The sequence below is a fragment of the Nerophis lumbriciformis genome, linkage group LG37 (genome assembly GCF_033978685.3).
Source record: "Nerophis lumbriciformis linkage group LG37, RoL_Nlum_v2.1, whole genome shotgun sequence".
In the NCBI taxonomy this organism is placed as follows: domain Eukaryota; kingdom Metazoa; phylum Chordata; class Actinopteri; order Syngnathiformes; family Syngnathidae; genus Nerophis; species Nerophis lumbriciformis.
Genome location: NC_084584.2, coordinates 12,384,586 through 12,400,000, shown reverse-complemented (window position 1 = coordinate 12,400,000; position 15,415 = coordinate 12,384,586). Strand labels below are relative to the sequence as shown.

Sequence of the window (15,415 nt, the reverse complement as noted above, 5' to 3'; positions counted from 1 at the left end):
AGCGGTAAAGTTCTGATCCATGAAGGAAAGAAAAAAGTGAACGTTTATAGCTGAATACATTTACATAAGCATAAAAATGTGTTTTCTTTTGTATTATTTTATTTTTAGATAAATTAAGTAACATTTATGACAACCTTTTTCCAAAACACAATATAGAATGTGAGATATAACAAGATAATGGATACATTTATTTAAAAAAAATTCAAAACGGTTACAAAAAAGTGAGGACCCCAAAAATGTACTGTGGGACCCCATTTTTATGACATCAGAATCAGAAAAAATGTATTAATCCCCGAGGGGAAATTAAAATTTTCAGCACAATCCCATTCAAGATCAGGGAGACAGAACAGGATCAAACATTACAGGGAGACAGAACAGGATCGCTGACGGGTCTGCCAACTTCAGGCGCCCCTTACAAAAAAGGTGAGATACAGGTAAACAATGGGGAGGGGGTGAGGGAAAAAAAATTGGTCTAAGCCTGGGCCCCTGGAGAGGGGTTCCAGACTGAGGCCAAGGGAAAAAACAACTCATAGCCATAGCACACATCCCTCAAAGATCAAAGAACACAAAGGACATTAAAGACATTAAAAGAGCAGAGCTGATGCAACCAGCCACTTCTACATACAGCTATGAATAAAAAGTAAAAGAAACATATACACTGTGGTGGCCTCTGCTGGGGTGGAGGGAGCATGGCCAGAGACAGGAGCAGACCCAACAAAGCAACCAAGAGAGCCAACTCCACTCTCGGCCACCCACTAACTTGATGGGGTCCCTGGGACCCCATTTTGAACATTGCTAGCGCCAACACTGATGGAGTATTGGTGCGTGCAAAACAGCAACAGGCGGCTGTTGTCTGCGTGCCAGTTCTAATACTAATCAAATATCATCCCGGGGGCCACAGATAGTTCATTCGGCCCGCGGGCCTTGACTTGGACACCCCTGCCTTAAACGGATGTGTTCATGTTCCAGATGTCATCAATATCAATAGTATCAACATATCTGAGAATAACCCACTATATTACTCTCCTTTACCAAAACATGCCCAGTCTGTTAAAAAGGGGAACAACACATTTTTGGAATTTTGCCTATTATTCACAATCCTTTTATGCATTTTAAGTCGTAAGTAAACAAAAGTCAACTAACAATGGCGCTAATAAATAGGCCTGGATCGATAACAAATTTTGCTTGACGATATATTGACCTACCGGTACTATTTATTGCCGATAAACGATATTATTGCCAAATTAACCATTGATGTAATAATAATAATGCATGTATATCCTTTCAAATGCAATAAACTGGTATTTCTCATGTATTTTAACATTGTAATTAGAATGAAAACGTTAAAATCTCCAAGTTAAATTAAACAAACAAACAAAAACAATAAAATGTACTTTGTGGGCAAAATTTTGCACTTGAATCAAAATTACAAGCAATAAAATATCTTCAGGACGGGATTGGGGGGGGCCCTTCAAATATTAGAGGTAGAGTTGTATATAGGGATGTCCCGATCCGATATTTGGATCGGATCGGCCGCCGATATTTGCCAAAAAATGCGTATCGACAAGGCATGGGAAAATGCTGATCCAGATCCAGTTTAAAAAAAACTCTGATCCGTGTTTTCCAACGCACCGATTTAAATAATACATTCCACTTTTCTGCTGCTCCCTAATTTCCGTTCTGCATTTTCCAGCACACCTTCAACACATCCACAGGTCTGTGGATTCTCACGCAGTTGCTTTTAGCTGCTTGCATTACACGACAGGCTCTTCTCACTCTTTCTTGTCTCTCCTTCTCACAGACAGCAAGCGCACCTTCTTACACACGTCACATACTGTCACGTCATACGTCACATACGTATACGTCCTCCCCGAGCAGAGAGGTAGCAGCATGGCTAACATTAGCTGTGATGCTAGCGCAGCCGTGTGACCAACGTTCCCTCTGCGCATAGCAATTATATGCCACGCACAAAATCAAATAAAAAAATAAGCGCATAACAATTTTCGACACACGGACACGACAGAGAAAACAGTTTTCATCATCATTGTTCAAATATTGTAACGTCTGTCGAGACGCTTATCTCCATTCGGTGCCACACGCCCACACCATCAAAATGCAGAGGCAAAAATTTCCACATCAACACCGTATGAAAACATTTGTGATTTTTTTAGTTGTGATTTCCTTCTCTGCATGAAAGTTTAAAAGTAGCATATATTAATGCAGTATGAAGAAGAATGTTTTAATGTAGACATGCAAGTCTTGAAAGAAAATTTTGAAAATCAAGACTACATTTCCTGCAAATGGGTGCATTTCTACCCTATATTTTAACTTTAGATTTATTTTCATATCAAACTCTTTTGGCTGTCTTTTTGACACTTACATCCGGCGCCCCCCTCCACACCCCGGATTATAAATAATGTAAATAATTCAATGTGATTATCTTGTGTGATGACTGTATTATGATGATAGTATATATCTGATAGTATATATCTGTATCATGAATCAATTTAAGTGGACCCCGACTTAAACAAGTTGAAAAACGTATTCGGGTGTTACCATTTAGTTGTCAATTGTACGGAATATGTACTTCACTGTGCAACCTACTAATAAAAGTCTCAATCAATCAATCAAAACACACAGAATCATCATACTGCTGTGATTATATGCATCAAGTGTTCATTCAAGGCTAAGGCAAAATATTGAGATATATATCGTGTATCGCAATATGGCCTTAAAATATCGCAATATTAAAAAAAGGCCATATCCCCCAGCCCTAGCTCAATGATGCCATTTTTGTTTGTCATGTATAATTTTCTCTATTTTGTGTTTATCCTTGAATAAACAGGTCAGTTTCTTGTTACCAACCATTGTGTATTATTCAAACTCCCCTAATTCAGCTGGCTAGTTGTTATCAAGAGTACTAAAACCCTTTTCAACATGATTCTGACAACTAAGTAGGCTAAATAACTTTAAACTTTAATACATGCTCGGATAGGCCAGTATCGGTCAGTATCGGTATCGGTCAGTATCGGTATCGGATCGGAAATGCAAAAACAATATCGGTATCGGATAGGAAGTGCAAAAACCTGTATCGGGACATCCCTAGTTGTACATTACTTAACTGACTTATCAAGTTAGGGCCTTCTTTAACAAAAGTGCCAAGTAACAATATAACCACTACAGTTTAAACCGATGTATTAACGACTCATATGCAAAACAAAATTAAGTTTGAAAATTATCATATAATTATATTTTGAAAATAAATTCAACTCAACGCGGAAAGTAAAATGTTTTAAACGACTATAAATGTATTTTGTTTCCGATACAAGTGTTTGCTATTATCCATATTAACACTCAATAATTACCGTATTTTCCGCACTATAAGGCGCACCGGATTATTAGCCGCACCTTCTATGAATTACATATTTCATAATTTTGTCCACCAATAAGCCGCCCCGGACTAAAAGCCGCGCCTACGCTGCGCTAAAGTGAATGTCAAAAAAACGCTGCGCTAAAGTGAATGTCAAAAAAACAGTCAGATAGTTCAGTCAAACTTTAATAATATATTGAAAACCAGCGTTCTAACAACTCTGTCCCAAAATGTACGCAAATGTGCAATCACAAACATAGTAAAATTCAAAATGGTGTAGAGCAATAGTAACATAATGTTGCTCGAACGTTAATGTCACAACACACAAAATAAACATAGCGCTCACCTTCTGAAGTTATTCTTCATTCGTAAATCCTTCGAATTCTTCGTCTTCGGTGTCCGAATTGAAAAGTTGCGCAAGCGTGGTATCCAAAATGGCCGGTTCCGTCTCGTAGAAGTCATCGGGAGTCAGTGTCGCTGTTGTTCTGTGAATCCTGCCTTCCGGAAAGCTCGGACCACAGTTGTGACCGAAATATCTGCCCAAGCATTTAAGATCCACTGGCAAATGTTGGCGTATGTCGTCCGAGGCTGTCTGCCCGTCTTAGTGAAGGTGTGTTCGCCTTCGGAGCTGTGTGAAAAAAGCCACCCGGCCTCTTCGCGTAAACTTCCCTTAACCACTCGCTCATCTTTTCTTCATCCATCCATCCCTTCGAGTTAGCTTTTATGATGACGCCGGCTGGAAAGGTCTCTTTTGGCAAGGTCTTCCTTTTGAATATCACCATGAGTGGAAGTTAGCATGGCAAGCTAGAACCACAGTGAAGGATGACTTCTCATTCCCTGTGGAGCGAATATTCACCGTACGTGCTCCCGTTCCACAGTGCGGTTCAGTTGCTGTGAAATACGGTAGTAATCCGTGTGCGGATGGAGAGATTGCGTCTTTTTATGACCCGGATCGTTTAGTAGGAGCCATTTTGTGGTCTTTACAGATGTAAACAGGAAATGAAACGTACGGTGATATCCGCGCGTTTTTTCTTCTTCTTCCGGGGGCGGGTGAAGCGCTTCCTGTTCTATGGGGGCGGGTGAAGCGCTTCCTGTTCTATGGGGGCGGGTGCTTTCCTTGGCGGTTGCTTGCGTAGAAGAAGAAGCGCTTCCTGTTCTACCGGGAAAAAAGATGGCGGCTGTTTACCGAAGTTGCGAGACCGAAACTTTATGAAAATGAATCGTAATAAAGCGCACCGGGTTATTAGGCGCACTGTCAGCTTTTGAGAAAAATTGTGGTTTTTAGGTGCGCCTTATAGTGCGGAAAATACGGTAGTGCTGTCTGCAGAAAAAAGAGGTCAGTTAGAAAAATACATAATGTTGGCTGGAGAGAATATTCAAACCCTTTATTTATCGAGTCAAAAATATTGAAATTCAACAACATAGTGAATTTGCAAACAGCCAGAATTATGCACAAAGCAAACTATAACCTGCTACCCAAGAACGTGCAACAATTATTCTCAATAAGAGGAGAAATATAACCTCAGAGAAATTTTTTTTTACAAACATTTGTATGCACGCACAACACTTAAAACCTTTGGTATATCAGTATGTTGAATTAAATCATGGAATTTTAAGAAGAACCATGATAAACATTTTGAATTTATTCATAATCTTATTCCTATTACCGTATGACATACAACTTACTTCACTATTTATTATTCATTTATTTTTTAATTCTATTATTTATGTCGTATATTGTAAACAAGTTGAGAACAGGAAGTGAACACACGTGTTCGCAATTGCTATGTAATGCAAAAAGGGGTAGGATTAAACAAGATCTCTTCTTCCTAATCCTTTTTGTTCATTATATTTATATAGCACATTTCTCTCATGACTCAAAGCACTATACATAGTGAAACCCATTCGCTAAGTTCCATTTAAACCAGTGTGGGAAGCAGGTGGGTCAGGACACAACAGCTGTGACTAGGATGGCAGAAGAGGGGATCGAACCTAGAACCCAAAAGTTGCTGGCACGGCAACGAGCCACGCCGCTCCAAAAGTGAAAGTGGAAATTGTGGTAATTGTGTGCATGTTCAAAATAAACTCTAACCACCCACCATAGCACAAACAATAACACACCATTTCAGTGTCTTTGCTTGTTTTTAAAAATACAACTATTTGCATAATGTCCGTCAGCGGAAAAAAAATCCATAAAGTAGCCAGACCGTTTTATAAACCGCAGGGTTTAAAGTGTAGGAAAAAAGTAGCGACTCATAGTCCGGAATTTACGATACACACATACTGAAAATGTTTTAACTAGAGATATCCGATAATGTCTTTTTTACCGATATTCCGATATTGTCCAACTCTTAATTACCGATACCGATATATACAGTCGTGGAATCAACACATTATTATGCCTAATTTTGTTGTGATGCCCCGCTGGATGCATTAAACAATGTAACAAGGTTTTCCAAAATAAATCAACTCAAATTATGGAAAAAAAAATGCCAACATGGCACTGCCATATTTATTATTGAAGTCACAAAGTGCATTTTTTTTTTTTAACATGCCTCAAAACAGCAGCTTGGAATTTGGGACATGCGCTCCCTGAGAGAGACTATGAGGAGGTTGAGCTGGGCGGGGGGTTTGTATTGTAGCGTCCCGGAAGAGTTAGTGCTCCAAGGGATTCTGGGTATTTGTTCTGTTGTGTTTATGTTGTGTTACGGTGCCGATGTTCTCCCGAAATGTGTTTGTCTCTCTTGTTTGGTGTGGGTTCACAGTGTGGCGCATATTTGTAACAGTGTTAAACTTGTTTATACGACCACACTCAGTGTGACCTGTATAGCTGTTGACTAAGTATGCTTGGCATTGATTTTTGAATGTGAAAAGCCGTAGACATTATGTGATTGGACCGGCACGTAAAGGAAGTGCCTTTAAGTTTTATTGGCGTTCTGTACTTCTCCCTACATCCGTGTACACAGCGGCGTTTTAAAAAGTCATACATTTTCCTTTTTGAAACCGATACTGATAATTATGAAACCGATACCGATAATTTCCGATATTACACTTTAAAGCATTTGGACATCCCTAGTTTTAACCCAAGTTTTATTGGAAACTATATAATAAATCCTCTTTAAAACTATTTGCAAATGCATATCTCAATCTGTGTGTGTGTGTAATCAGATGTGCATGATTTAATTTGTCTGTATTTTGATTTGTGTGTGTGTGGAAAAAATGTCTGTGTGTATTCTGATGTGTGTGGCGAAAATGTTATGTCTATGTATTCAGATTTGTGTGAAGCAGGAAACCTGATTGGCTGTCTTTTCACGCGAGATTCGGAAACACCATTTTTTTAAATATTTTTTTTTACATACACACAAATTGAAACACGCACATGCAGATCTGATTACACACAGTCAGACACACAAATTAGTGGACACGGGAATTTGATTACAGACACACAGATGAAGATACAGACACAAAAAAAATTACATGGACACGTGTATGGGATTACAGACACACAAATTAAGATACAGACACACAAAAGAGTACATGGACACGTGAATTGGATTACAGACACACAGATTGAGATGCAGACACACAAAAACGTTCATGGACACGTGCATAGGATTACAGACACAAATTAAGATAGAGACACACAAAAGAGTTAATGGACATGTGATTTGGATTACAGACACACAGACTGAGATACAGACACACAAAAAAGTACATGGACACGTGAATTGGATTACAGACACAGAAAAAAGTACATGAACATGTGTATAGGATTACAGACACACACATTAAGATAGAGACACACAAAAGAGTAAATGGACATGTGAATTGGATTACAGACACACAAAAAAGTACATGAACACGTGAATTGGATTACAGACACAAATTAAAATACAGACACACAAAAGAGTTAATGGACACATGAATTGGATTACAGACACACAAATTAAGATACAGACACACAAAAAAGTACATGGACATGTGTATAGGATTACAGACACACACATTAAGATAGAGACACACAAAAGAGTAAATGGACATGTGAATTGGATTACAGACACACAAAAAAGTACATGAACACGTGAATTGGATTACAGACACAAATTAAAATACAGACACACAAAAGAGTTAATGGACACATGAATTAGATTACAGACACACAAATTAAGATACAGACACACAAAAAAGTACATGGACATGTGTATAGGATTACAGACACACACATTAAGATAGAGACACACAAAAGAGTAAATGGACATGTGAATTGGATTACAGACACACAAAAAAGTACATGAACACGTGAATTGGATTACAGACACACAAATTAAGATACAGACACACAAGTACATGGGCATGTGAATCGGATTACAGACACACAAATTAAGATACAGACATACAAAAAAGTACATGGACACGTGAATTGGATTACAGACACACAAATTAAGATACAGACACACAAAAGAATTAATGGACACATGAATTGGATTACAGACACACAAATTAAGATACAGACACACAAAAAAGTACATGGGCACGTGAATTGGATTACTGACACAAATTAAGATGCAGACACAAAAAAAAGGACATGGGCACATGAATCGGATTACAGACACACAAATTAAGATACAGACACACAAGTACATGGGCACGTGAATTGGATTACAGACACACAAAAAGTACATGGGCACGTGAATCGTATTGCAGACACACAAATTAAGATACAGACACACAAAAAAGTACATGGGCACGTGAATTGGATTACTGACACACAAATTAAGATGCAGACACAAAAAAAAGGACATGGGCACATGAATCGGATTACAGACACACAAATTAAGATACAGACACACAAGTACATGGGCACGTGAATTGGATTACAGACACACAAAAAGTACATGGGCACGTGAATCGTATTGCAGACACACAAATTAAGATACAGACACACATAAAAGTACATGGACACGTGAATTGGATTACAGACACACAAATTAAGATACAGACACACAAAAAAATCCATGGGCACATGAATCGGATTACAGACACACAAATTAGGATACAGACACTCAAGTACATGGGCACTTGAATCGGATTACAGACACACAAAAAGTACATGGGCACGTGAATCGGATTACAGACACACAAATTAAGATACAGACACACAAAAAAGTAAATGGGCACGTGAATCGGATTACAGACACACAAAAAGTACATGGGCACGTGTATAGGATTACAGACACACAAATTAAGATACAGACACACAAATAAGTACATGGACACGTGTATAGGATTACAGACACACAAATTAAGATAGAGACACACAAAAGAGTTAATGGACATGTGAATTGGATTACAGACACACAAAAAAGTACATGGACACATGTATTGGATTACAGACACACAAATTAAGATACAGACACACAAACGATTTAATGGACATGTGAATTGGATTACACACAGACAGATTGAGATACAGACACACAAAAAAGTACATGGATTTGTGAATTGGATTACCGACACACACATTAAGATACAGACACAATAAAAGGACATGGGCACGTGAATCGGATTACAGACGCACAAATTAAGATACAGACGCACAAAAAAGTACATGGACAGGTGAATTGGATTGCAGACATACAAATTAAGATACAAACACACAAAAAAAGTACATGGTCACGGGAATCGGATTACAGACACACAAAAAAGTACATGGACACGTGAATTGGATTACAGACACACAAATTAAGATACGGACACACCAAAAAGTACATGCTCACGGGAATCGGATTACAGACACACAAAAAAGTACATGGACATGTGAATTGGATTACAGACGCACAAAAAAGTACATGGGACGGCGTGGCGCAGTGGAAGAGTGGCCGTGCGCAACCCGAGGGTCACTGGTTCCATCCCCACCTAGTACCAACCTCGTCATGTCCGTTGTGTCCTGAGCAAGACACTTCACCCTTGCTCCTGATGGGTGCTGGTTAGCGCCTTGCATGGCAGCTCCCTCCATCAGTGTGTGAATGTGTGTGTGAATGGGTAAATGTGGAAGTAGTGTCAAAGCGCTTTGAGTACCTTGAAGGTAGAAAAGCGCTATACAAGTACAACCCATTTATCATTTATCATTTACATGTACATGTGAATTGGATTACAGACACACAAAAAAGTACATGGACACGTGAATTGGATTACAGACACACAAAAAAGTACATGGACACGTGAATTGGATTACAGACAAACAAAAAAGTACATGGGCACGGGAATCGGATTACAGACACACAAAAAAGTACATGGGCACGGGAATCGGATTACAGACACACAAATTAAGATACGGACACAAAAAAGTACATGGACACGTGAATTGGATTACAGACACACAAATTAAGATACGGACACACAAACAAGTACATGGACACGTGAATTGGATTACAGACACACAAATTAAGATACGGACACACAAAAAAGTACATGGACACGGGAATCGGATTACAGACACACAAATTAAGATACGGACACACAAAAAAGTACATGGACACGTCAATCAGATTACAGACACACAGATTGAAATATGCAATTTGCAAATAGTTTTGCAACAATAATACTTCCTTACGCGGGCGGTTAAAAAATGAACCGCGGACCGCACTTAGAAGACCCCTGGTCTAAAGGACAAGATGAGAGTAAAATCTAACCTTGTGTGCGCTGCAGGTGTGTGTTTGTGGTGTGAATGTTTACGGTTGAAACGCAGAGGAAAACGCCGGCTTGTGTTTAGGAAACGTGCAATCTGCCTGCCGAGTGTTTATCTCCAAACATGCCACCGCCGCTCGCCTGTGCAGGTCATGGGAAGGTCTCCTTCCCAGCCTGACCTTGACAGGTGTTGTCAGCGAGCCGCCATGGACGCACGGCTCACGCTGTGGAGCCGGTTTTACCGTTGTTTTTTTTTTTTTTTTTTTCCTGTGGAAGCTTTCTGCTTCAGTCCCCGCGCTCACCACAGAAATAGAAAAGAGAACATTGAGGATCTCTGGAGTCTCTTCCCCTTGTTTGACCCCCTCCCATCCTGTGACAGCTCTCCTCGGTGTCCTTCTCCATCCTTTTTCCAGCCCCCCAAACCCCCCCCCCACCCCACCCCACCCCCACCCCCAACACACACACACAGTCAGTGATGTTTTTTCCAGGGTGTCCTAAAGTAAAGGTCACTGCGTTTGAGGTGTGCGCCCCTTTAAGAGCGAACATTGTCATTGCCATCATTGCCTGTGCACATGTAAAAGTTGCTTTCAGCTTGGTTTGGTATAGGGCTCGGGAGAACAATGTGTTGAGTTTTCCTTCCCATTGCTCCATAAATAGAACGTGCGGTGCTTTGTTCTGCAGTCGTTTGTTAATGTGAGCTGTAATTAGCGTTCAATTGCAGCAATTGTTTGACTGTTGTTGCATGACTGGAGGTTAATTTGTGTCTTTATTACAAAAAGCTTTTTTTGACACTGACTTTACGTAACTTAATTTTTTTGCGTTCATGTGAACTGCATTTTTTAAATTTTTACATACAATTTTGCTGACAGCTTCATTGAATTAAAAAAAAATAGTGAGCAAAATTTGTGTGTTTTAAAATTTACCTAACTTATTTTTTTGTGTTCATGCGAACTACATTTTTTTTATTTTTACATCAAATTTTGCTGACAGCTTAATTAAATTTAAAAAAAATAGAGAGTAAAATTTGTGTTTTAAAAGTTACTTAACTTAATTTTTTGCATTCAAGTGAACTGCATTTTTTAAATTTTTACAGAAAAGTTTGCTGACAGCTTCATTGAATAAAAAAAATAGTGTGCAAAATTTGTATGTTTTAAAATGTCCGTAAATTAATTTTTTGCGTTCATGTGAACTGCATTTTTTAAATTTTTACATCAAATTTTGCTGACAGCTTCATTGAATAAAAAAAAATAGTGAGCAAAATTTGTGTTTTAAAATTTACCTAACTTAATTTTTTGCGTTCATGTGAACTAAATTTTTTTAATTTTTACATCAAATTTTGCTGACAGCTTAATTGAATTTAAAAAAATAGAGAGCAAAATTTGTGTTTTAAAATTTAATTAACTTAATTTTTTGCATTCATGTGAACTGCATTTTTTTTAAATTTTTACATAAAAGTTTGCTGACAGCTTCATTGAATAAAAAAAATAGTGTGCAAAATTTGTGTTTTAAAATTTACTTAACTTAATTTTTTGCATTCATGTGAACTGCATTTTTTTCATTTTTACATAAAACTTTGCTGACAGCTTCATTGAATAAAAAAAAATTGTGTGCAAAATTTGTGTTTTAAAATTTACTTAATTTAATTTTTTGCATTCATGTGAACTGCATTTTTTAAATTTTTACATAAAAGTTTGCTGACAGCTTCATTGAATAAAAAAAATAGTGTGCAAAATTTGTGTTTTAAAATTTACTTAACTTAATTTTTTGCATTCATGTGAACTGCATTTTTTAAATTTTTACATAAAAGTTTGCTGACAGCTTCATTGAATAAAAAAATATTGAGCAAATATTGTGTGTTTTAAAATTCAGTGTATAAAAAAATCAGTGTTTCTTCAAAAGTCAAGACTCACTTCCGGTAATTAAGACTGAAACAATCGATCCAATGGAAGTTATTTGTGTCTTTTTTTGGACACTGAATTCATGTAACAGAATTTTTTGCGTTTTAATTTTGTGAACTAAATTTTTGTACATCAAATAACGCAGACAATTTTATTGGAAAAAAATTGTGAGTAACATATTTGTGTGTTTTAAAAATTCAGTTAATCAAAATATAGTGTTTTAAATTCAGTGTAAAAAAAAATCAGTGTAAAAAAATTCTGAGCAGAAGTATTCATTGCCTCAAAAGTCAAAACACACTTCCGGTAAATTAAGGCTAAAGATACACAATAATAATAATAACACACCTTTATATCATTTTAATTACAATGTCAAATTGGGCCACCAGAACAAGTGCCTGTTTGTCTCCTTTACTACTGTATACTTAACTTCTAAAACCCGTGTTTTGGTGTTTCAAACACACACAATTTGCTTACAAATTTTTATTCAATGAAAAAAAAATGTAGTTCACAAAATTCAAATGCTAAAAAAATTCTGTAGCATTGTTTAAAAAAGCTCTTGTAATAAAGACGCAAATTAATCTCCATGGATCCTGTCTCAGAACCAGCCGATGAGGTGTCAAGTTTGCAGGCGATTTTTTTATACACTACATTTGTTTTAGACTGAATTTCTATACACTGGTTGTTGTTTTTTACGCTGAATTTTAAAACACTGTATTTTAAGAAACATAATTTTTAAACACAAGTTTTGCTCATATTTTTGTATTCAAAGAAATGATCAGCATAATTTGATGTAAAAAAAATTCAGTGTAAAAAATTTCTGTGCAGAAGTATTAATTGCTTCAAAAGTCAAAACTGGTAAATTAAGGCTAAAGAGACACACTAATAACAATAATAACACACCTTTATATCAGTTTAATTACAATATCAAATTGGGCCACCAGAACTAGTGCCTGTTTGTCTCCTTTACTACTGTATACTCAACTTCTAAAACCCGTGTTTTGATGTTTCAAACACACACAATTTGCTCACAAATTTTTATTCAATGAAAAAAAATGTAGTTCGGAAAATTCAAACGCAAAAAAAATTCTGTAGCATTATTTAAAAAAGCTCTTCTAAAGACAAAAATGTAATCTCCATAGATCCTGTCTCAGAACCAGCCGATGAGGTGTCAAGTTTGCAGGCGATTTTTTTAATACACTAAATTTGTTCTAGACTGAATCTTTTACACCAGACCTGGGCAAATGAAGGCACGGGGGCCACATGCGGCCCGGTAAGCTTTCCAATGTGGCCCGCCGGACATTCCCAAATAATTTTTGTAGATGTTTAAGATGGAAAGTGTAGCTGCCATTATGATGTGCAGTGATGTTTTCTAATGACCGAAAGTCTTCAACTATACAAAGTATTTCAATGGTTGGAATCTGCGCTTTTGGATGATATACCAGTTACTCGGGTAATCTAATTAGTTACTATGGAAACCTAATGAGTTACTGTGGTAATAATCTAAGTCACAGCAACTCAGACGAGGCACCAAGCTTGCAGTGTGGGTGGGGAGCGTTTCCACAGAGTGTTTCCAGAGCGGCCAGCCTGAAATGCGGGTGTCAGGGACAGACGCGGAAGGAGATTTTTACAACAAACTTCTGAAGCTTAGTGATATATCAGAAGAATCAGATTGTAGGTGTTGTTTTTTTTACCCATCGCGTTCATATTTCGCTGTTTGTTGCATTTTTGTTGTGTTTCGCTTCATTGTAAGATATGTCAATCAAGAGGGGGTGTGATGTTCATATGTTGTCAATAGGGATGTCTGATAATGGCTTTTTGCCGAAATCCGATATTCCGATATTGTCCAACTCTTTAATTACCGATACCAACAGATATATACAGTCGTGGAATTAACACGTTATTATGCCTAATTTGGACAACCTGGTATGGTGAAGATAAGGTCCTTTTTTTTTAATTAATAAAATAAAATAAGATAAATAAATTAAAAACATTTTCTTGAATAAAAAAGAAAGTAAACAATATAAAAACAGTTACATAGAAACTAGTAATTAATGAAAATTAGTCAAATGAACTGTTAAAGGTTAGTACTATTAGTGGACCAGCAGCACGCACAATAATGTGTGCTTACGGACTGTATCCCTTGCAGACTGTATTGATATATAATGTAGGAACCAGAATATTAATAACAGAAAGAAACAACCCTTTTGTGTGAATGAGTGTAAATGGGGGAGGGAGGTTTTTTGGGTTGGTGCACTAATTGTAAGTGTATCTTGTGTTTTTTATGTTGATTTAATTTTAAAAAAAAACATACCGATAATAAAATAACCGATCATTTCCGATATTACATTTTAACGCATTTATCGGCATCTCTAGTTGTCAATATTCAGTGTTTTATCCTTCATAGTTAATATTGTAAATCCCACATTCTTTATTTTCATGTACATTCTGGGTGTCTTTCAGTGAAAACAATTAAAATTCCGTTTAGTTTTTTAAGGCGGTCTGTCATAACGTTTTTAGCTTTCAATAAGACATTATTGTGAGGTTTTGTATTAGTGTTCATAAAAATCAGATATACCGGCCCCCAGACACATGTTTTTCTCAACATTTGGCCCCAGAGTCAAAATAATTGCCCAGGCCTGTTTTATACACTACATTTGTTTTAGACTGAATTTTTATACACTGGCTTTTTTATGCTGAATTTTAAAACAATGTATTTTAAAGGGGAACATTATCACCAGACCTATGTAAGCGTCAATATATACATTGATGTTGCAGAAAAAAGACCATATATTTTTTTAACCGATTTCCGAACTCTAAATGGGTGAATTTTGGCGAATTAAACGCCTTTCTATTATTCGCTCTCGGAGCGATGTGACGTAACATCGGGAAGCAATCCGCCATTTTCTCAAACACATTAAAAACACTGAGTCAAATCAGCTCTGTTATTTTCCGTTTTTTCGACTGTTTTCCGTACCTTGGAGACATCATGCCTCGTCGGTGTGTTGTCGGAGGGTGTAACAACACCAACAGGGACGGATTCAAGTTGCACCAGTGGCCCAAAGATGCGAAAGTGGCAAGAAATTGGACGTTTGTTCCGCACACTTTACCGACGAAAGCTATGCTACGACAGAGATGGCAAGAATGTGTGGATATCCTGCGACACTCAAAGCAGATGCATTTCCAACGATAAAGTCAAAGAAATCTGCGAGCGGATGAGGGTATGTCTACAGAATATATTAATTGATGAAAACTGGGCTGTCTGCACTCTCAAAGTGCATGTTGTTGCCAAATGTATTTCATATGCTGTAAACCTAGTTCATAGTTGTTAGTTTCCTTTAATGCCAAACAAACACATACCAATCGTTGGTTAGAAGGCGATCGCCGAATTCGTCCTCGCTTTCTCCCGTGTCGTTTTCGTCGTTTTCGCTTGCATACGGTTCAAACCGATATGGCTCAATAG

General features: G+C 37.3%; 1 protein-coding gene across 5 annotated transcripts in view; it reads left to right on the top strand.

The window, feature by feature from the left end:
* The window catches only part of nfyc (nuclear transcription factor Y, gamma), a 70,299-nt gene that overhangs the window by 2,133 nt on the left and 52,751 nt on the right, over positions 1-15,415 (top strand). The window lies entirely within an intron of this gene.